This window comes from Siphateles boraxobius, unplaced genomic scaffold, assembly GCF_051911475.1.
Source record: "Siphateles boraxobius isolate OS27281-9 unplaced genomic scaffold, OSU_SipBor_1 10, whole genome shotgun sequence".
Taxonomy (NCBI): Eukaryota; Metazoa; Chordata; class Actinopteri; order Cypriniformes; family Leuciscidae; genus Siphateles; species Siphateles boraxobius.
Window position 1 is genome coordinate 598,290 of NW_027508700.1, and position 27,458 is coordinate 625,747.

The 27,458-nt window shown below is 45.7% G+C and overlaps 1 pseudogene across 1 annotated transcript in view; it reads left to right on the top strand.

The window, feature by feature from the left end:
• The window catches only part of LOC143746133 (integrin alpha-L-like), a 145,741-nt pseudogene that overhangs the window by 6,761 nt on the left and 111,522 nt on the right, over nt 1-27,458 (top strand). The window contains exons 2-3 of the transcript XR_013206450.1: nt 580-694; nt 929-1,029. The product of XR_013206450.1 is annotated as an integrin alpha-L-like (transcript). The remainder of the gene's footprint in view (nt 1-579; nt 695-928; nt 1,030-27,458) is intronic.

A 27,458-nucleotide genomic window follows, 5' to 3' on the forward strand; every position in this document is an offset into this window, starting at 1 on the left:
TAAGGCTGGTTTGTGCTGGTGAAGCTGGTCATCTGCTCATAAACTGCAGCAGAACACACTCAAACCAGTGCAGATGATCGAGGTCTTCAGGGAAACCTTCTCTAGAGTTTCTGTGATCGAGCCACTTCAGGTCTGGAGAGATGCAAGAGTAGTGGCACAAACACAGAGACTCCAGAGCTGGTGTTTCTGAGGAGGTTAATCGGTCCACAGGTGCTGCTGATGCTCAGACAGCAAACCAGAGAGGATTACTGACGCTCTGCTGGCCATCTTTCAACAACTGCATAGATCCAGAGTGAGAAAAGGGGCTCAGAAAATCTCTAGGCCACTTCCTCTTTAAACTGTTGCAATAGAAACTATGTGGAATACCAAACTATGTATACTTATATTTATGTGTAAGGGTGGATTTCCTGCAGGGGTTCAGGCTGCAAGACTGCCGAATATGTAAATATATATTTGTCTATTGTGGTTATACATATAATGAAACAACAGACAGGAAGAGGAACTTTAGCTTTTAACTTTTTAAATGAATCTTTCATAAAAAGTGTCCTGATGTCTCAACAGTCTCTCTCGCTTCTCCAGCGTCTCTTTCCGAGGCCTTCAATATCGACACTGAACATCCACTGAGATTTAACGGCACGGCAGAAGATTTCTTTGGTTACAGCGTTTATCAGTCAGAGTTTGAAAACAGGAAACAGTGAGTGAAACACACACACACACACACACACACACACACACACACACACACACACACACACACACACACACACACACACACACACACACACACACACACACACACACACACACACACACACACACACACTTACACACTTAAACACACACACACACACACACACAACACAACACACACACTGGTTGCTAGGGTGTTTTCTGAGGGTCTGATTGATCGTGAAGGTGTTTTTGGCAGGATCATCGTTGGAGCTCCATTAAAAGGAAACTCAACGGGTGAAATGTACATGTGTACAGTAGATCTGCAGTCCTGCACACCTCTGCGCTGGTATCACCCAGGTATCACCGTCACACACACTATCTGTCCTCACCGTCACACACACTATCTGTCATCACCGTCACACACACTATCTGTCATCACCGACACACACACTATCTCTCCTCACCGTCACACACACTATCTGTCATCACCGTCACACACACACGGTCTGTCTTCACCGTCACACACACTATCTGTCCTCACCGTCACACACACTATCTGTCCTCACCGTCTCACACACTATCCGTCTTCACCGTCACACACACACGATCTGTCCTCACCGTCACACACACACGATCTGTCCTCACCGTCACACACATTATCTGTCCTCACCGTCTCACAGACTATCTGTCCTTACTGTCACACACACTATCTGTCATCACCGTCACACACACTATCTGTCCTCACCGTCACACACACTATCTGTTCTCAACGTCACACACACTGCAGTGAGTTTGCTTCTTTCTTATCTGAGAAAATCAATAATATCAGAAAGGTGATCAGCTCATCCTTGAGTTGCGCTGGGGTCAGGCAGATCAAACAACAGCACGGGAAAGTAGCCACTATGTCTGATTTCGAAGAAATTGATGGCAAAATTTTGGAAGAAACCGTACAGCAACTAAAAACATCAACCTGCGCCCTTGACGCACTTCCCACATCTTTTTTCAAAAATGTGTTACACAGCTTAGAAGCAGATCTCCTAGAAGTGGTAAATGCCTCACTTCTCTCTGTGAGTTTTTCGACCTCCCTGAAAACTGCTGTTGTCAAGCCCCTCCTGAAAAAGAGCAATCTGGATAAGACCATATTAAACAACTATAGACCGATCTCAAATCTTCCTTTCATAGGCAAGATCATTGAAAAAGTTGTCTTCAATCAGCTGAACAAATTCTTAAGCTCGAATGGATACTTTGACCATTTTCAATCTAGTTTCCGACCTCACCACAGTACAGAGACCGCGCTCATAAAGATAATAAATGATATTCGCTTAAATACTGATACAGGCAAATAATCAGTGCTGGTACTACTCGACCTCAGTGCTGCATTTGACACTGTCGATCACAACATACTTCTTGACAGGCTGAAAAAACTGGGTCGGGCTTTCTGGGATAGTCCTAAAATGGTTCAGGTCATACTTAGGAGGCAGAGGTTATTATGTGAGTATAGGAGACCATAAGTCTGAGTGGACATCCATGACATGCGGAGTCCCTCAAGGCTCAATTCTTGCGCCACTCCTATTCAACCTGTACATGCTCCCAATGAGCCAAATAATGAGAAAGAACCAAATCGCTTACCACAGCTATGCAGACGACACACAGCTCTACTTATCCCTATCGCCTAACGATTACAGCCCCATTGACTCCCTTTGCCAATGCATTGATGAAGTAAACAATTGGATGTGCCAAAACTTTCTTCAGTTAAACAAAGACAAAACTGAAGTCATTGCGTTTGGAAACAAAGATGAAGTTCTCAAGGTGAACGCATACCTTCAGTCTAGGGGTCAAACAACTAAAAATCAAGTCAGGAATCTGGGTGTGTCTCTAGAGTCAGACCTTAGTTTCAGTAGTCATGTCAAAGCAATAACTAAATCAGCATACTATCACCTGAAAAATATTGCAAGAATTAGATGCTTTGTTTCCAGTCAAGACTTAGAAAAACTTGTGCATGCTTTCATCACCAGTAGGGTGGATTATTGTAATGGACTTCTCACTGGCCTTCCCAAAAACACCATCAGACAGTTGCAGCTCATACAGAACGCTGCTGCTAGGATTCTGAGCAGAACCAGAAAATATGAACACATCACACCAGTCCTCAGGGCTTTACACTGGCTGCAAGTTACATTTAGGATTGATTTTAAAGTATTATTACTGGGATATAAATCATTCAACGTCACACACTATCTGTCCTCACCGTCACACACACTATCTGTCCTCACCGTCACACACACTATCTGTCCTCACCGTCTCACACACTATCTGTCATCACCGTCACACACACTACCTGTCATCACCGTCACACACACTATCTGTCATCACCGTCACACACACTACCTGTCATCACCTCACACACAGTATCTGTCCTGATCACCGTCACACACTCTATCTGTCCTCACCGTCTCACACACTATCTGTCATCACCTCACACACAGTATCTGTCCTGATCACAGTCACACACACTATCTGTCCTCACCGTCTCACACACTATCTGTCCTCACCGTCACACACACTATCTGTCCTCACCGTCACTATGGAGTTCCGCAGGGCTCTATTTTAGCTCCATTATTATTTTCTTTATATATGCTTCCTCTTGGGTCCATTTTTAAAAAACACGGGCTGTCATTTCACTGCTACGCAGACGACACACAGGTTTATTTGCCCGTGAAACGAGATTTTTTAAGCCTAACGTCTCTTACAGCATGCCTAGAGGAGGTAAAGGCATGGCTTTCTTTAAATTTTTTAATTTTTAACGAAAAGAAAACCGAAATCATTATGTTCAGCCCATCTGAGCAATCAAAACCTGTTAACTTAAATCTGGGTGAGATGTCCGTGTATTTAAAACCCTGGGTGAAAGATTTGGGTTTTGTTTTAGACGACAATCTAAAATTTGATCGTCAAATAAACTCTGTGGTTAAATCGTGTTTTTATCAGCTACGTCTGCTCGTTAAGGCAAAACCGTTTCTCTCATTCAAAGACCTTGAAAAATTAATTCATGTATTTATTTCGACGAGATTGGACTATTGTAATTCATTATATTTGGGAATTTGTCAGCAAACACTATCTCGTTTACAATTTGTCCAAAATGCTACGGCCCGTTTTCTGTGCAACAAAAAAAAGAGAGAGCATATTACACCAATTCTAAGATCATTGCACTGGTTACCGGTGTGTTACAGAGTAGAATTTAAAGTATTACTTTTAGTTTATAAATCTTTGAATGGATCAGCACCAACGTATCTAGTGGAATTATTAATAGAACAAAAGCCTGCAAGGTCTCTGCGCTCTTCAAATCTGGCCTTACTGTCTACCCCAAAATCCCGGCTAAAGCGCAGAGGAGATCGAGCGTTTTGCATCGCTGCACCTAAACTTTGGAATGCTCTCCCAATTAGCTTAAGACAGAATCCATCTCTTACTATTTTTAAATCCAAACTTAAAACATATTTATTTTCAAAAGCTTTTGATTAAAAACTGTGTATTTATATGTGCCTACATGTTTCTTAGATATAAAGTTCCGTATTGATTTGTGATTCTATGTGGAAAGCACATTGGTCAACAGCTGTTGTTTTTAATAGTGCTATACAAATAAATTGTCATTGTCATTGTCACACACACTGTCTGTCCTCACTGTCACACACACTATCTGTCATCACCGTCACACACACTATCTATCATGAGCACCGCCACACAAACTACCTGTCATGATCAACGTCACACACACTATCTGTCATCACCGTCACACACAATATCTGTCATGATCATCGTCACACACACTATCTGTCCTCACCGTCACACACACTATCTGTCATCACCGTCACACACACACTATCTGTCCTCACCGTCACACACACTATCTGTCCTCACCATCACACACACTATCTGTCATGATCACTGTCACACACACTATCTGTCCACACCGTCACACACACTATCTGTCCTCACCGTCACACACACTATCTGTCCTCACCGTCACACACACTATCTGTCATGATCACCGTCACACACACTATCTGTCCTCACCGTACCACACACTCTCTGTCCTCACCGTCACACACACTATCTGTCCTCACCGTCACACACACTATCTGTCATCACCGTCACACACACTATCTGTCCTCACCGTCACACACACTATCTGTCATCACCGTCACACACACTATCAGTCCTCACCGTCACACACACACTATCTGTCCTCACCGTCACACACACTATCTGTCATCACCGTCACTCACACTATCTGTCCTTACCGTCACACACAATATCTGTCCTCACCGTCTCACACACTATCTGTCATTATCACCATCACACACACTATCTGTCATGATCACCGTCACACACAGTATCTGTCATCACCGTCACACACAATATCTGTCCTCACCGTCTCACACACTATCTGTCCTCAACGTCACACCCACTATCTGTCCTCACCGTCACACACACTATCTGTCATGATCACCGTCACACACAGTATCTGTCATCACCGTCACACACACTATCTTTCCTCACCGTCACACACACTATCTGTCCTCACCGTCACACCCACTATCTGTCCTCACCGTCACACACACTATCCGTCCTCACCGTCACACACACTATCTGTCCTCAACGTCACACCCACTATCTGTCCTCACCGTCACACACACTATCTTTCCTCACCGTCACACACACTATCTGTCCTCACCGTCACACACACTATCTGTCATGATCACAGTCACAAAAACTATCTGTCCTGATCACCATCACACACACTTTCTGTAATGAACACCGTCACACACACTATCTGTAATGATCACCGTCACACACACTATCTGTCATGATCACCGTCAAACACACTATCTGTCCTCACCGTCACACACACTATCTGTCATGATCACCGTCACACACACTATCTGTCCTCACCGTAACACACTATCTGTCATGATCACCGTCACACACACTATCTGTCCTCACCGTCAGACACACTATCTGTCCTCACCGTCACACACACTATCTGTCCTCACCGTCACAAACACTATCTGTCATGATCACAGTCCCAAAAACTATCTGTCATGATCACCATCACACACACTATCTGTTATGATCACAGTCACACACACTATCTGTCATGATCACCGTCACACACACTGTCTGTCCTCACCGTCACACACACTATCTGTCCTCACCCTCACACACACACTATCTGTCATGATCACCGTCACACACACTATCTGTCCTCACCGTCACACACACTATCTGTCATGATCACCGTCACACACACTATCTGTCATGATCACCGTCACACACTATCTGTTATGATCACCGTCACACACACTATCTGTCATGATCACCGTCACACACACTATCTGTCATGATCACCGTCACACAAACTATCTGTCATAATAAGCGTCACACACACTATCTGTAATGATCACCGTCACAAACACTATCTGTCATGATCACCGTCACACACACTATCTGTCATGATCACCGTCACACACACTATCTGTCATGATCACCGTCACACACACTATCTGTCATGATCACCGTCACACACACTATCTGTCATGATCACTGTCACACACACTATCTGTAATGATCACCGTCACACACTATCTGTCATGATCACCGTCACACACAATATCTGCATGATCACCATCACACACACTATCTGTCATGATCACTGTCACACACACTATCTTTCATGATCACTGTCACACACACTATCTGTCATGATCACTGTCACACACACTATCTGTCATGATCACCGTCACACACACTATCTGTCATGATCACTGTCACACACACTATCTGTCATGATCACCGTCACACACTATCTGTCATGATCACTGTCACACACACTATCTGTCATGATCACTGTCACACACACTATCTGTCATGATCACCGTCACACACACTATCTGTCATGATCACCGTCACACACACTATCTGTCATGATCACTGTCACACACACTATCTGTCATGATCACCGTCACACACTATCTGTCATGATCACCGTCACACACAATATCTGCATGATCACCATCACACACACTATCTGTAATGAACACCGTCACACACACTATCTGTAATGAACACCGTCACACACACTAACTGTCATGATCACCGTCAAACACACTATCTGTCCTCACCGTCACACACACTATCTGTCATGATCACCGTCACACACACTATCTGTCCTCACCGTCACACACACTATCTGTCATGATCACCGTCACACACACTATCTGTCATGATCACCGTCACACACACTATCTGTCATGATCACCGTTACACACACTATCTGTAATGATCACCGTCACAAACACTATCTGTCATGATCACCGTCACACACACCATCTGTCATGATCACCGTCACACACACCATCTGTCATGATCACCGTCACACACACTATCTGTAATGATCACCGTCACAAACATTATCTGTCATGATCACCGTCACACACACTATCTGTAATGAACACCGTCACAAACACTATCTGTAATGATCACCGTCACAAACACTATCTGTCATGATCACCGTCACACACACTATCTGTCATGATCACCGTCACACACACTATCTGTCATGATCACCGTCACACACACTATCTGTAATGATCACCGTCACAAACACTATCTGTCATGATCACCGTCACACACACCATCTGTCATGATCACCCTCACACACACCATCTGTCATGATCACCGTCACACACACTATCTGTAATGATCACCGTCACAAACATTATCTGTCATGATCACCGTCACACCCACTATCTGTAATGATCACCGTCACAAACACTATCTGTAATGATCACCGTCACAAACACTATCTGTCATGATCACCGTCACACACACTATCTGTAATGATCACCGTCACAAACACTATCTGTCATGATCACCGTCACAAACACTATCTGTCATGATCACCGTCACACACACTATCTGTCATGATCACCGTCACAAACACTATCTGTAATGATCACCGTCACAAACACTATCTGTCATGATCACCGTCACACACACTATATGTCATGATCACCGTCACAAACACTATCTGTCATGATCACCGTCACACACACTATATGTCATGATCACCGTCACACACACTATCTGTAATGATCACCGTCACAAACACTATCTGTCATGATCACCGTCACACACACTATCTGTCATGATCACCGTCACAAACACCATCTGTCATGATCACCATCACACACACTATCTGTCATGATCACCGTCACACACACTATCTGTCATGATCACCGTCACAAACACTATCTGTCATGATCACCGTCACACACACTATCTGTCATGATCAACGTCAAACACACTATCTGTCATGATCACCGTCAAACACACTATCTGTCATGATCACCGTCACACACACTATCTGTAATGATCACCGTCACAAACACCATCTGTCATGATCACCGTCACAAACACTATCTGTCATGATCACCGTCACACACACTATCTGTCATGATCACCGTCACAAACACCATCTGTCATGATCACCATCACACACACTATCTGTCATGATCACCGTCACAAACACTATCTGTCATGATCACCGTCACACACACTATCTGTCATGATCACCGTCAAACACACTATCTGTAATGATCACCGTCAAACACACTATCTGTCATGATCACCGTCACACACACTATCTGTCATGATCACCGTCACAAACACCATCTGTCATGATCACCATCACACACACTATCTGTCATGATCACCGTCACACACACTATCTGTAATGATCACCGTCACAAACACTATCTGTCATGATCACCGTCACACACACTATCTGTCATGATCACCGTCACAAACACCATCTGTCATGATCACCATCACACACACTATCTGTCATGATCACCGTCACAAACACTATCTGTCATGATCACCGTCACACACACTATCTGTCATGATCACCGTCAAACACACTATCTGTAATGATCACCGTCAAACACACTATCTGTCATGATCACCGTCACAAACACTATCTGTCATGATCACCGTCACACACACTATCTGTAATGATCACCGTCATAAACACCATCTGTCATGATCACCATCACACACACTATCTGTCATGATCACCGTCACAAACACCATCTGTCATGATCACCATCACACACACTATCTGTCATGATCACCGTCACAAACACCATCTGTCATGATCACCATCACACACACTATCTGTCATGATCACCGTCACAAACACTATCTGTCATGATCACCGTCACAAACACTATCTGTCATGATCACCGTCACACACACTATCTGTCCTCACCGTCACAAACACTATCTGTCATGATCACCGTCACACACACTATCTGTCCACACCGTCACACACACTATCTGTCATGATCACCGTCACACACACTATCTGTAATGATCACTGTCACAAACACTATCTGTCATGATCACTGTCACACACACTATCTGTCATGATCACCGTCACACACACTATCTGTCATGATCACCGTCACACACACTATCTGTCATGATCACCCTCACACACACTATCTGTCATGATCACCGTCACACACACTATCTGTCATGATCACCGTCACACACACTATCTGTCATGATCACCGTCACACACACTATCTGTCATGATCACCGTCACACACACTATCTGTCATGATCACCGTCACACACACTATCTGTCATGATCACCGTCACAAACACTATCTGTCATGATCACCGTCACACACACTATCTGTAATGATCACCGTCACACACACTATCTGTCATGATCACCGTCACAAACACTATCTGTCATGATCACCGTCACACACACTATATGTCATGATCACCGTCACACACACTATATGTCATGATCACTGTCACAAACACTATCTGTCATGATCACCGTCACACACACTATCTGTAATGATCACCGTCACACACACCATCTGTCATGATCACTGTCACACACACTATCTGTCATGATCACCGTCACACACACTATCTGTCATGATCACCGTCACACACACTATCTGTCATGATCACCGTCACACACACTATCTGTCATGATCACCGTCACACACACTATCTGTCATGATCACCGTCACACACACTATCTGTAATGATCACCGTCACACACACCATCTGTCATGATCACTGTCACACACACTATCTGTCATGATCACCGTCACACACACTATCTGTCATGATCACCGTCACACACACTATCTGTCATGATCACCGTCACACACACTATCTGTCATGATCACCGTCACACACTATCTGTAATTATCACCCTCACACACACTATCTGTCATGATCACTGTCACACACACTATCTGTCATGATCACCGTCACACACTATCTGTCATGATCACCGTCACACACACTATCTGTCATGATCACCGTCACACACTATCTGTAATTATCACCCTCACACACACTATATGTCATGATCACCGTCACAAACACTATCTGTCATGATCACCGTCACACACACTATCTGTAATGATCACCGTCACAAACACTATCTGTCATGATCACCGTCACACACACTATCTGTAATGATCACCGTCACAAACACTATCTGTCATGATCACTGTCACACACACTATCTGTCATGATCACCGTCACACACACTATCTGTCATGATCACCGTCACACACACTATCTGTCATGATCACCGTCACACACACCATCTGTCATGATCACTGTCACACACACTATCTGTCATGATCACCGTCACACACACTATCTGTCATGATCACCGTCACACACACTATCTGTCATGATCACCGTCACACACACTATCTGTCATTATCACTGTCACACACACTATCTGTCATGATCACCGTCACAAACACTATCTGTCATGATCACCGTCACACACACTATCTGTCATGATCACCGTCACACACACTATCTGTAATGATCACCGTCACACACACTATCTGTCATGATCACTGTCACACACACTATCTGTCATGATCACCGTCACACACACTATCTGTCATGATCACCGTCACACACACTATCTGTCATTATCACTGTCACACACACTATCTGTCATGATCACCGTCACAAACACTATCTGTCATGATCACCGTCACACACACTATCTGTAATGATCACCGTCACACACACTATCTGTCATGATCACTGTCACACACACTATCTGTCATGATCACCGTCACACACACTATCTGTCATGATCACCGTCACACACACTATCTGTAATGATCACCGTCACACACACTATCTGTCATGATCACTGTCACACACACTATCTGTCATGTTCACCCTCACACACACTATCTGTCCTCACCGTCACACACACTATCTGTCATCACCGTCACACACACACTATCTGTCCTCACCGTCACACACACTATCTGTCCTCACCATCACACACACTATCTGTCATGATCACTGTCACACACACTATCTGTCCACACCGTCACACACACTATCTGTCCTCACCGTCACACACACTATCTGTCCTCACCGTCACACACACTATCAGTCATGATCACCGTCACACACACTATCTGTCCTCACCGTACCACACACTCTCTGTCCTCACCGTCACACACACTATCTGTCCTCACCGTCACACACACTATCTGTCATCACCGTCACACACACTATCTGTCCTCACCGTCACACACACTATCTGTCATCACCGTCACACACACTATCAGTCCTCACCGTCACACACACTATCTGTCATCACCGTCACTCACACTATCTGTCCTTACCGTCACACACACTATCTGTCATTATCACCATCACACACACTATCTGTCATGATCACCGTCACACACACTATCTGTAATGATCACCGTCACAAACACTATCTGTCATGATCACCGTCACACACACTATCTGTAATGATCACCGTCACAAACACTATCTGTCATGATCACCGTCACACACACTATCTGTCATGATCACCGTCACAAACACTATCTGTCATGATCACCATCACACACACTATCTGTCATGATCACCGTCACACACACTATCTGTCATGATCACCATCACAAACACTATCTGTCATGATCACCGTCACACACACTATCTGTCATGATCACCGTCACAAACACTATCTGTCATGATCACCGTCACAAACACTATCTGTCATGATCACCGTCACAAACACTATCTGTCATGATCACCGTCACAAACACTATCTGTAATGATCACCGTCACAAACACTATCTGTCATGATCACCGTCACACACACTATCTGTAATGATCACCGTCAAACACACTATCTGTCATGATCACTGTCACACACACTATCTGTCATGATCACCGTCACAAACACTATCTGTCATGATCACCGTCACACACACTATCTGTCATGATCACCGTCACACACACTATCTGTCATGATCACCGTCACACACACTATCTGTCATGATCACCGTCACACACACTATATGTCATGATCACCGTCACAAACACTATCTGTCATGATCACCGTCACACACACTATCTGTAATGATCACCGTCACAAACACTATCTGTCATGATCACCGTCACACACACTATCTGTAATGATCACCGTCACAAACACTATCTGTCATGATCACTGTCACACACACTATCTGTCATGATCACCGTCACACACACTATCTGTCATGATCACCGTCACACACACTATATGTCATGATCACCGTCACACACACTATCTGTAATGATCACCGTCACAAACACTATCTGTCATGATCACCGTCACACACACTATCTGTCCTCACCGTCACAAACACTATCTGTCATGATCACCGTCACACACACTATCTGTCCACACCGTCACACACACTATCTGTCATGATCACCGTCACACACACTATCTGTCCTCACCGTCACACACACTATCTGTCATGATCACCGTCACACACACTATCTGTCATGATCACCGTCACACACTATCTGTAATGATCACCGTCACAAACACTATCTGTCATGATCACCGTCACACACACTATCTGTAATGATCACCGTCACACACACTATCTGTCATGATCACCGTCACACACACTATCTGTCATGATCACCGTCACACACACTATCTGTCATGATCACCGTCACACACACTATCTGTCATGATCACCGTCACAAACACTATCTGTCATGATCACCGTCACACACACTATCTGTCATGATCACCGTCACACACACTATCTGTCATGATCACCGTCACACACACTATCTGTAATGATCACCGTCACACACACTATCTGTCATGATCACCGTCACACACACTATCTGTAATGATCACCGTCACACACACTATCTGTCATGATCACCGTCACACACACTATCTGTCATGATCACCGTCACAAACACTATCTGTCATGATCACCGTCACACACACTATCTGTCATGATCACCGTCACAAACACTATCTGTCATGATCACCGTCACACACACTATCTGTAATGATCACCGTCACACACACTATCTGTCATGATCACCGTCACACACACTATCTGTCATGATCACCGTCACAAACACTATCTGTCATGATCACCGTCACACACACTATATGTCATGATCACCGTCACAAACACTATCTGTCATGATCACCGTCACACACACTATCTGTAATGATCACTGTCACAAACACTATCTGTCATGATCACCGTCACAAACACTATCTGTAATGATCACCGTCACAAACACTATCTGTCATGATCACCGTCACACACACTATCTGTAATGATCACCGTCAAACACACTATCTGTCATGATCACTGTCACACACACTATCTGTCATGATCACCGTCACAAACACTATCTGTCATGATCACCGTCACACACACTATCTGTCATGATCACCGTCACACACACTATCTGTCATGATCACCGTCACACACACTATCTGTCATGATCACCGTCACACACACTATATGTCATGATCACCGTCACAAACACTATCTGTCATGATCACCGTCACACACACTATCTGTAATGATCACCGTCACAAACACTATCTGTCATGATCACCGTCACACACACTATCTGTAATGATCACCGTCACAAACACTATCTGTCATGATCACTGTCACACACACTATCTGTCATGATCACCGTCACACACACTATCTGTCATGATCACCGTCACACACACTATATGTCATGATCACCGTCACACACACTATCTGTCATGATCACCGTCACACACACTATCTGTAATGATCACCGTCACACACACTATCTGTCATGATCACCGTCACACACACTATCTGTCATGATCACCGTCACAAACACTATCTGTCATGATCACCGTCACACACACTATCTGTCATGATCACCGTCACAAACACTATCTGTCATGATCACCGTCACACACACTATCTGTAATGATCACCGTCACACACACTATCTGTCATGATCACCGTCACAAACACTATCTGTCATGATCACCGTCACACACACTATATGTCATGATCACCGTCACAAACACTATCTGTCATGATCACCGTCACACACACTATCTGTAATGATCACTGTCACAAACACTATCTGTCATGATCACTGTCACACACACTATCTGTCATGATCACCGTCACACACACTATCTGTCATGATCACCGTCACACACACTATCTGTCATGATCACCCTCACACACACTATCTGTCATGATCACCGTCACACACACTATCTGTCATGATCACCGTCACACACACTATCTGTCATGATCACCGTCACACACACTATCTGTCATGATCACCCTCACACACACTATCTGTCATGATCACCGTCACAAACACTATCTGTCATGATCACCGTCACACACACTATATGTCATGATCACCGTCACAAACACTATCTGTCATGATCACCGTCACACACACTATCTGTAATGATCACCGTCACACACACCATCTGTCATGATCACTGTCACACACACTATCTGTCATGATCACCGTCACACACACTATCTGTCATGATCACCGTCACACACACTATCTGTCATTATCACTGTCACACACACTATCTGTCATGATCACCGTCACAAAAACTATCTGTCATGATCACCGTCACACACACTATCTGTCATGATCACCGTCACACACACTATCTGTAATGATCACCGTCACACACACTATCTATCATGATCACTGTCACACACACTATCTGTCATGATCACCGTCACACACACTATCTGTCATGATCACCGTCACACACACTATCTGTCATTATCACTGTCACACACACTATCTGTCATGATCCCCGTCACAAACACTATCTGTCATGATCACCGTCACACACACTATCTGTAATGATCACCGTCACACACACTATCTGTCATGATCACTGTCACACACACTATCTGTCATGATCACCGTCACACACACTATCTGTCATGATCACCGTCACACACACTATCTGTAATGATCACCGTCACACACACTATCTGTCATGATCACTGTCACACACACTATCTGTCATGTTCACCCTCATACACACTATCTGTCCTCACCGTCACACACACTATCTGTCATCACCGTCACACACACACTATCTGTCCTCACCGTCACACACACTATCTGTCCTCACCATCACACACACTATCTGTCATGATCACTGTCACACACACTATCTGTCCACACCGTCACACACACTATCTGTCCTCACCGTCACACACACTATCTGTCCTCACCGTCACACACACTATCTGTCATGATCACCGTCACACACACTATCTGTCCTCACCGTACCACACACTCTCTGTCCTCACCGTCACACACACTATCTGTCCTCACCGTCACACACACTATCTGTCATCACCGTCACACACACTATCTGTCCTCACCGTCACACACACTATCTGTCATCACCGTCACACACACTATCAGTCCTCACCGTCACACACACACTATCTGTCCTCACCGTCACACACACTATCTGTCATCACCGTCACTCACAGTATCTGTCATCACCGTCACACACAATATCTGTCCTCACCGTCTCACACACTATCTGTCCTCAACGTCACACCCACTATCTGTCCTCACCGTCACACACACTATCTGTCATCACCGTCACTCACACTATCTGTCCTTACCGTCACACACACTATCTGTCATTATCACCATCACACACACTATCTGTCATGATCACCGTCACACACAGTATCTGTCATCACCGTCACACACACTATCCGTCCTCACCGTCACACACACTATCTGTCCTCATCGTCACACCCACTATCTGTCCTCACCGTCACACACACTATCTTTCCTCACCGTCACACACACTATCTGTCCTCACCGTCACACACACTATCTGTCATGATCACAGTCACAAAAACTATCTGTCCTGATCACCATCACACACACTTTCTGTAATGAATACCGTCACACACACTATCTGTAATGATCACCGTCACACACACTATCTGTCATGATCACCGTCAAACACACTATCTGTCCTCACCGTCACACACACTATCTGTCATGATCACCGTCACAAACACTATCTGTCCTCACCGTAACACACTATCTGTCATGATCACCGTCACACACACTATCTGTCCTCACCGTCAGACACACTATCTGTCCTCACCGTCACACACACTATCTGTCCTCACCGTCACACACACTATCTGTCATGATCACAGTCCCAAAAACTATCTGTCATGATCACCATCACACACACTATCTGTTATGATCACAGTCACACACACTATCTGTCATGATCACCGTCAAACACACTGTCTGTCCTCACCGTCACACACACTATCTGTCCTCACCGTCACACACACACTATCTGTCATGATCACCGTCACACACACTATCTGTCCTCACCGTCACACACACTATCTGTCATGATCACCGTCACACACACTATCTGTCATGATCACCGTTACACACTATCTGTTATGATCACCGTCACACACACTATCTGTCATGATCACTGTCACACACACTATCTGTCATGATCACCGTCACACACACTATCTGTCATGATCACCGTCACACACACTATCTGTCATGATCACCGTCACACACACTATCTGTAATGATCACCGTCACACACACTATCTGTCATGATCACCGTCACACACTATCTGTTATGATCACCGTCACACACACTATCTGTCATGATCACTGTCACACACACTATCTGTCATGATCACCGTCACACACACTATCTGTCATGATCACCGTCACACACACTATCTGTAATGATCACCGTCACACACACTATCTGTCATGATCACTGTCACACACACTATCTGTCATGTTCACCCTCACACACACTATCTGTCCTCACCGTCACACACACTATCTGTCATCACCGTCACACACACACTATCTGTCCTCACCGTCACACACACTATCTGTCCTCACCATCACACACACTATCTGTCATGATCACTGTCACACACACTATCTGTCCACACCGTCACACACACTATCTGTCCTCACCGTCACACACACTATCTGTCCTCACCGTCACACACACTATCTGTCATGATCACCGTCACACACACTATCTGTCCTCACCGTACCACACACTCTCTGTCCTCACCGTCACACAAACTATCTGTCATCACCGTCACTCACACTATCTGTCCTTACCGTCACACACACTATCTGTCATTATCACCATCACACACACTATCTGTCATGATCACCGTCACACACAGTATCTGTCATCACCGTCACACACAATATCTGTCCTCATCGTCTCACACACTATCTGTCCTCAACGTCACACCCACTATCTGTCCTCACCGTCACACACACTATCTTTCCTCACCGTCACACACACTATCCGTCCTCACCGTCACACACACTATCTGTCCTCAACGTCACACCCACTTTCTGTCCTCACCGTCACACACACTATCTTTCCTCACCGTCACACACACTATCTGTCCTCACCGTCACACACACTATCTGTCCTGATCACCATCACACACACTTTCTGTAATGAACACCGTCACACACACTATCTGTAATGATCACCGTCACACACACTATCTGTCATGATCACCGTCAAACACACTATCTGTCCTCACCGTCACACACACTATCTGTCATGATCACCGTCACACACACTATCTGTCCTCACCGTCAGACACACTATCTGTCCTCACCGTCACACACACTATCTGTCCTCACCGTCACACACACTATCTGTCATGATCACCATCACACACACTATCTGTCCTGATCACCATCACACACACTTTCTGTAATGAACACCGTCACACACACTATCTGTAATGATCACCGTCACACACACTATCTGTCATGATCACCGTCAAACACACTATCTGTCCTCACCGTCACACACACTATCTGTCATGATCACCGTCACACACACTATCTGTCATGATCACCGTCACACACACTATCTGTCCTCACCGTCAGACACACTATCTGTCCTCACCGTCACACACACTATCTGTCCTCACCGTCACACACACTATCTGTCCTCACCGTCACACACACTATCTGTCCTCACCGTCACACACACTATCTGTCATGATCACCGTCACACACACTGTCTGTCCTCACCGTCACACACACTATCTGTCCTCACCGTCACACACGCACTATCTGTCAGGATCACCGTCACACACACTATCTGTCCTCACCGTCACACACACTATCTGTCATGATCACCATCACACACACTATCTGTCATGATCACCGTCACACACACTGTCTGTCCTCACCGTCACACACACTATCTGTCCTCACCGTCACACACGCACTATCTGTCAGGATCACCGTCACACACACTATCTGTCCTCACCGTCACACACACTATCTGTCATGATCACCGTCACACACACTATCTGTCATGATCACCGTCACACACTATCTGTTATGATCACCGTCACACACACTATCTGTCATGATCACCGTCACACACACTATCTGTCATGATCACCGTCACACACACTATCTGTCATGATCACCGTCACACACACTATCTGTCATGATCACCGTCAAACACACTATCTGTCATGATCACCGTCACACACACTATCTGTCATGATCACCGTCACACACACTATCTGTCATGATCACCGTCACACACACTATCTGTCATGATCACCGTCACACACACTATCTGTCATGATCACCGTCAGACACACTATCTGTCCTCACCGTCACACACACTATCTGTCCTCACCGTCACACACACTATCTGTCCTCACCGTCAGACACACTATCTGTCCTCACCGTCACACACACTATCTGTCATGATCACAGTCCCAAAAACTATCTGTCATGATCACCATCACACACACTATCTGTCATGATCACCGTCACACACACTGTCTGTCCTCACCGTCACACACACTATCTGTCCTCACCGTCACACACGCACTATCTGTCAGGATCACCGTCACACACACTATCTGTCCTCACCGTCACACACACTATCTGTCATGATCACCGTCACACACACTATCTGTCATGATCACCGTCACACACTATCTGTTATGATCACCGTCACGCACACTATCTGTCATGATCACCGTCACACACACTATCTGTCATGATCACCGTCACACAAACTATCTGTCATAATAAGCGTCACACACACTATCTGTAATGATCACCGTCACACACACTATCTGTCATGATCACCGTCACACACACTATCTGTCATGATCACAGTCACAAAAACTATCTGTCCTGATCACCATCACACACACTTTCTGTAATGAACACCGTCACACACACTATCTGTAATGATCACCGTCACACACATTATCTGTCATGATCACCGTCAAACACACTATCTGTCCTCACCGTCACACACACTATCTGTCATGATCACCGTCACACACACTATCTGTCCTCACCGTAACACACTATCTGTCATGATCACCGTCACACACACTATCTGTCCTCACCGTCAGACACACTATCTGTCCTCACCGTCACACACACTATCTGTCCTCACCGTCACACACACTATCTGTCATGATCACAGTCCCAAAAGCTATCTGTCATGATCACCATCACACACACTATCTGTTATGATCACAGTCACACACACTATCTGTCATGATCACCGTCAAACACACTGTCTGTCCTCACCGTCACACACACTATCTGTCCTCACCGTCACACACACACTATCTGTCATGATCACCGTCAAACACACTATCTGTCCTCACCGTCACACACACTATCTGTCATGATCACCGTCACACACACTATCTGTCATGATCACCGTTACACACTATCTGTTATGATCACCGTCACACACACTATCTGTCATGATCACTGTCACACACACTATCTGTCATGATCACCGTCACACACACTATCTGTCATGATCACCGTCACACACACTATCTGTCATGATCACCGTCACACACACTATCTGTAATGATCACCGTCACACACACTATCTGTCATGATCACCGTCACACACTATCTGTTATGATCACCGTCACACACACTATCTGTCATGATCACTGTCACACACACTATCTGTCATGATCACCGTCACACACACTATCTGTCATGATCACCGTCACACACACTATCTGTAATGATCACCGTCACACACACTATCTGTCATGATCACTGTCACACACACTATCTGTCATGTTCACCCTCACACACACTATCTGTCCTCACCGTCACACACACTATCTGTCATCACCGTCACACACACACTATCTGTCCTCACCGTCACACACACTATCTGTCCTCACCATCACACACACTATCTGTCATGATCACTGTCACACACACTATCTGTCCACACCGTCACACACACTATCTGTCCTCACCGTCACACACACTATCTGTCCTCACCGTCACACACACTATCTGTCATGATCACCGTCACACACACTATCTGTCCTCACCGTACCACACACTCTCTGTCCTCACCGTCACACAAACTATCTATCATCACCGTCACTCACACTATCTGTCCTTACCGTCACACACACTATCTGTCATTATCACCATCACACACACTATCTGTCATGATCACCGTCACACACAGTATCTGTCATCACCGTCACACACAATATCTGTCCTCATCGTCTCACACACTATCTGTCCTCAACGTCACACCCACTATCTGTCCTCACCGTCACACACACTATCTTTCCTCACCGTCACACACACTATCCGTCCTCACCGTCACACACACTATCTGTCCTCAACGTCACACCCACTTTCTGTCCTCACCGTCACACACACTATCTTTCCTCACCGTCACACACACTATCTGTCCTCACCGTCACACACACTATCTGTCCTGATCACCATCACACACACTTTCTGTAATGAACACCGTCACACACACTATCTGTAATGATCACCGTCACACACACTATCTGTCATGATCACCGTCAAACACACTATCTGTCCTCACCGTCACACACACTATCTGTCATGATCACCGTCACACACACTATCTGTCCTCACCGTCAGACACACTATCTGTCCTCACCGTCACACACACTATCTGTCATGATCACCATCACACACACTATCTGTCCTGATCACCATCACACACACTTTCTGTAATGAACACCGTCACACACACTATCTGTAATGATCACCGTCACACACACTATCTGTCATGATCACCGTCAAACACACTATCTGTCCTCACCGTCACACACACTATCTGTCATGATCACCGTCACACACACTATCTGTCATGATCACCGTCAAACACACTATCTGTCCTCACCGTCACACACACTATCTGTCATGATCACCGTCACACACACTATCTGTCCTCACCGTCAGACACACTATCTGTCCTCACCGTCACACACACTATCTGTCCTCACCGTCACACACACTATCTGTCATGATCACCATCACACACACTATCTGTCCTGATCACCATCACACACACTTTCTGTAATGAACACCGTCACACACACTATCTGTAATGATCACCGTCACACACACTATCTGTCATGATCACCGTCAAACACACTATCTGTCCTCACCGTCACACACACTATCTGTCATGATCACCGTCACACACACTATCTGTCATGATCACCGTCACACACACTATCTGTCCTCACCGTCAGACACACTATCTGTCCTCACCGTCACACACACTATCTGTCCTCACCGTCACACACACTATCTGTCCTCACCGTCACACACACTATCTGTCCTCACCGTCACACACACTATCTGTCATGATCACAGTCCCAAAAACTATCTGTCATGATCACCATCACACACACTATCTGTCATGATCACCGTCACACACACTGTCTGTCCTCACCGTCACACACACTATCTGTCCTCACCGTCACACACGCACTATCTGTCAGGATCACCGTCACACACACTATCTGTCCTCACCGTCACACACACTATCTGTCATGATCACCGTCACACACACTATCTGTCCTCACCGTCACACACACTATCTGTCATGATCACCGTCACACACACTATCTGTCATGATCACCGTACCACACACTCTCTGTCCTCACCGTCACACAAACTATCTGTCATCACCGTCACTCACACTATCTGTCCTTACCGTCACACACACTATCTGTCATTATCACCATCACACACACTATCTGTCATGATCACCGTCACACACAGTATCTGTCATCACCGTCACACACAATATCTGTCCTCATCGTCTCACACACTATCTGTCCTCAACGTCACACCCACTATCTGTCCTCACCGTCACACACACTATCTTTCCTCACCGTCACACACACTATCCGTCCTCACCGTCACACACACTATCTGTCCTCAACGTCACACCCACTTTCTGTCCTCACCGTCACACACACTATCTTTCCTCACCGTCACACACACTATCTGTCCTCACCGTCACACACACTATCTGTCCTGATCACCATCACACACACTTTCTGTAATGAACACCGTCACACACACTATCTGTAATGATCACCGTCACACACACTATCTGTCATGATCACCGTCAAACACACTATCTGTCCTCACCGTCACACACACTATCTGTCATGATCACCGTCACACACACTATCTGTCCTCACCGTCAGACACACTATCTGTCCTCACCGTCACACACACTATCTGTCCTCACCGTCACACACACTATCTGTCATGATCACCATCACACACACTATCTGTCCTGATCACCATCACACACACTTTCTGTAATGAACACCGTCACACACACTATCTGTAATGATCACCGTCACACACACTATCTGTCATGATCACCGTCAAACACACTATCTGTCCTCACCGTCACACACACTATCTGTCATGATCACCGTCACACACACTATCTGTCATGATCACCGTCACACACACTATCTGTCCTCACCGTCAGACACACTATCTGTCCTCACCGTCACACACACTATCTGTCCTCACCGTCACACACACTATCTGTCCTCACCGTCACACACACTATCTGTCCTCACCGTCACACACACTATCTGTCATGATCACAGTCCCAAAAACTATCTGTCATGATCACCATCACACACACTATCTGTCATGATCACCGTCACACACACTGTCTGTCCTCACCGTCACACACACTATCTGTCCTCACCGTCACACACGCACTATCTGTCAGGATCACCGTCACACACACTATCTGTCCTCACCGTCACACACACTATCTGTCATGATCACCGTCACACACACTATCTGTCATGATCACCGTCACACACTATCTGTTATGATCACCGTCACACACACTATCTGTCATGATCACCGTCACACACACTATCTGTCATGATCACCGTCACACACACTATCTGTCATGATCACCGTCACACACACTATCTGTCATGATCACCGTCACACACACTATCTGTCATGATCACCGTCACACACACTATCTGTCATGATCACCGTCACACACACTATCTGTCATGATCACCGTCACACACACTATCTGTCATGATCACCGTCACACACACTATCTGTCATGATCACCGTCACACACACTATCTGTCATGATCACCGTCAGACACACTATCTGTCCTCACCGTCACACACACTATCTGTCCTCACCGTCACACACACTATCTGTCCTCACCGTCAGACACACTATCTGTCCTCACCGTCACACACACTATCTGTCATGATCACAGTCCCAAAAACTATCTGTCATGATCACCATCACACACACTATCTGTCATGATCACCGTCACACACACTGTCTGTCCTCACCGTCACACACACTATCTGTCCTCACCGTCACACACGCACTATCTGTCAGGATCACCGTCACACACACTATCTGTCCTCACCGTCACACACACTATCTGTCATGATCACCGTCACACACACTATCTGTCATGATCACCGTCACACACTATCTGTTATGATCACCGTCACACACACTATCTGTCATGATCACCGTCACACACACTATCTGTCATGATCACCGTCACACAAACTATCTGTCATAATAAGCGTCACACACACTATCTGTAATGATCACCGTCACACACACTATCTGTCATGATCACCGTCACACACACTATCTGTCATGATCACAGTCACAAAAACTATCTGTCCTGATCACCATCACACACACTTTCTGTAATGAACACCGTCACACACACTATCTGTAATGATCACCGTCACACACATTATCTGTCATGATCACCGTCAAACACACTATCTGTCCTCACCGTCACACACACTATCTGTCATGATCACCGTCACACACACTATCTGTCCTCACCGTAACACACTATCTGTCATGATCACCGTCACACACACTATCTGTCCTCACCGTCAGACACACTATCTGTCCTCACCGTCACACACACTATCTGTCCTCACCGTCACACACACTATCTGTCATGATCACAGTCCCAAAAGCTATCTGTCATGATCACCATCACACACACTATCTGTTATGATCACAGTCACACACACTATCTGTCATGATCACCGTCAAACACACTGTCTGTCCTCACCGTCACACACACTATCTGTCCTCACCGTCACACACACACTATCTGTCATGATCACCGTCACACACACTATCTGTCCTCACCGTCACACACACTATCTGTCATGATCACCGTCACACACACTATCTGTCATGATCACCGTTACACACTATCTGTTATGATCACCGTCACACACACTATCTGTCATGATCACTGTCACACACACTATCTGTCATGATCACCGTCACACACACTATCTGTCATGATCACCGTCACACACACTATCTGTCATGATCACCGTCACACACACTATCTGTAATGATCACCGTCACACACACTATCTGTCATGATCACCGTCACACACTATCTGTTATGATCACCGTCACACACACTATCTGTCATGATCACTGTCACACACACTATCTGTCATGATCACCGTCACACACACTATCTGTCATGATCACCGTCACACACACTATCTGTAATGATCACCGTCACACACACTATCTGTCATGATCACTGTCACACACACTATCTGTCATGTTCACCCTCACACACACTATCTGTCCTCACCGTCACACACACTATCTGTCATCACCGTCACACACACACTATCTGTCCTCACCGTCACACACACTATCTGTCCTCACCATCACACACACTATCTGTCATGATCACTGTCACACACACTATCTGTCCACACCGTCACACACACTATCTGTCCTCACCGTCACACACACTATCTGTCCTCACCGTCACACACACTATCTGTCATGATCACCGTCACACACACTATCTGTCCTCACCGTACCACACACTCTCTGTCCTCACCGTCACACAAACTATCTGTCATCACCGTCACTCACACTATCTGTCCTTACCGTCACACACACTATCTGTCATTATCACCATCACACACACTATCTGTCATGATCACCGTCACACACAGTATCTGTCATCACCGTCACACACAATATCTGTCCTCATCGTCTCACACACTATCTGTCCTCAACGTCACACCCACTATCTGTCCTCACCGTCACACACACTATCTTTCCTCACCGTCACACACACTATCCGTCCTCACCGTCACACACACTATCTGTCCTCAACGTCACACCCACTTTCTGTCCTCACCGTCACACACACTATCTTTCCTCACCGTCACACACACTATCTGTCCTCACCGTCACACACACTATCTGTCCTGATCACCATCACACACACTTTCTGTAATGAACACCGTCACACACACTATCTGTAATGATCACCGTCACACACACTATCTGTCATGATCACCGTCAAACACACTATCTGTCCTCACCGTCACACACACTATCTGTCATGATCACCGTCACACACACTATCTGTCCTCACCGTCAGACACACTATCTGTCCTCACCGTCACACACACTATCTGTCCTCACCGTCACACACACTATCTGTCATGATCACCATCACACACACTATCTGTCCTGATCACCATCACACACACTTTCTGTAATGAACACCGTCACACACACTATCTGTAATGATCACCGTCACACACACTATCTGTCATGATCACCGTCAAACACACTATCTGTCCTCACCGTCACACACACTATCTGTCATGATCACCGTCACACACACTATCTGTCATGATCACCGTCAAACACACTATCTGTCCTCACCGTCACACACACTATCTGTCATGATCACCGTCACACACACTATCTGTCCTCACCGTCAGACACACTATCTGTCCTCACCGTCACACACACTATCTGTCCTCACCGTCACACACACTATCTGTCATGATCACCATCACACACACTATCTGTCCTGATCACCATCACACACACTTTCTGTAATGAACACCGTCACACACACTATCTGTAATGATCACCGTCACACACACTATCTGTCATGATCACCGTCAAACACACTATCTGTCCTCACCGTCACACACACTATCTGTCATGATCACCGTCACACACACTATCTGTCATGATCACCGTCACACACACTATCTGTCCTCACCGTCAGACACACTATCTGTCCTCACCGTCACACACACTATCTGTCCTCACCGTCACACACACTATCTGTCCTCACCGTCACACACACTATCTGTCCTCACCGTCACACACACTATCTGTCATGATCACAGTCCCAAAAACTATCTGTCATGATCACCATCACACACACTATCTGTCATGATCAACGTCACACACACTGTCTGTCCTCACCGTCACACACACTATCTGTCCTCACCGTCACACACGCACTATCTGTCAGGATCACCGTCACACACACTATCTGTCCTCACCGTCACACACACTATCTGTCATGATCACCGTCACACACACTATCTGTCATGATCACCGTCACACACTATCTGTTATGATCACCGTCACACACACTATCTGTCATGATCACCGTCACACACACTATCTGTCATGATCACCGTCACACACACTATCTGTCATGATCACCGTCACACACACTATCTGTCATGATCACCGTCACACACACTATCTGTCATGATCACCGTCACACACACTATCTGTCATGATCACCGTCACACACACTATCTGTCATGATCACCGTCACACACACTATCTGTCATGATCACCGTCACACACACTATCTGTCATGATCACCGTCAGACACACTATCTGTCCTCACCGTCACACACACTATCTGTCCTCACCGTCACACACACTATCTGTCATGATCACCGTCAAACACACTATCTGTCCTCACCGTCACACACACTATCTGTCATGATCACCGTCACACACACTATCTGTCCTCACCGTCAGACACACTATCTGTCCTCACCGTCACACACACTATCTGTCCTCACCGTCACACACACTA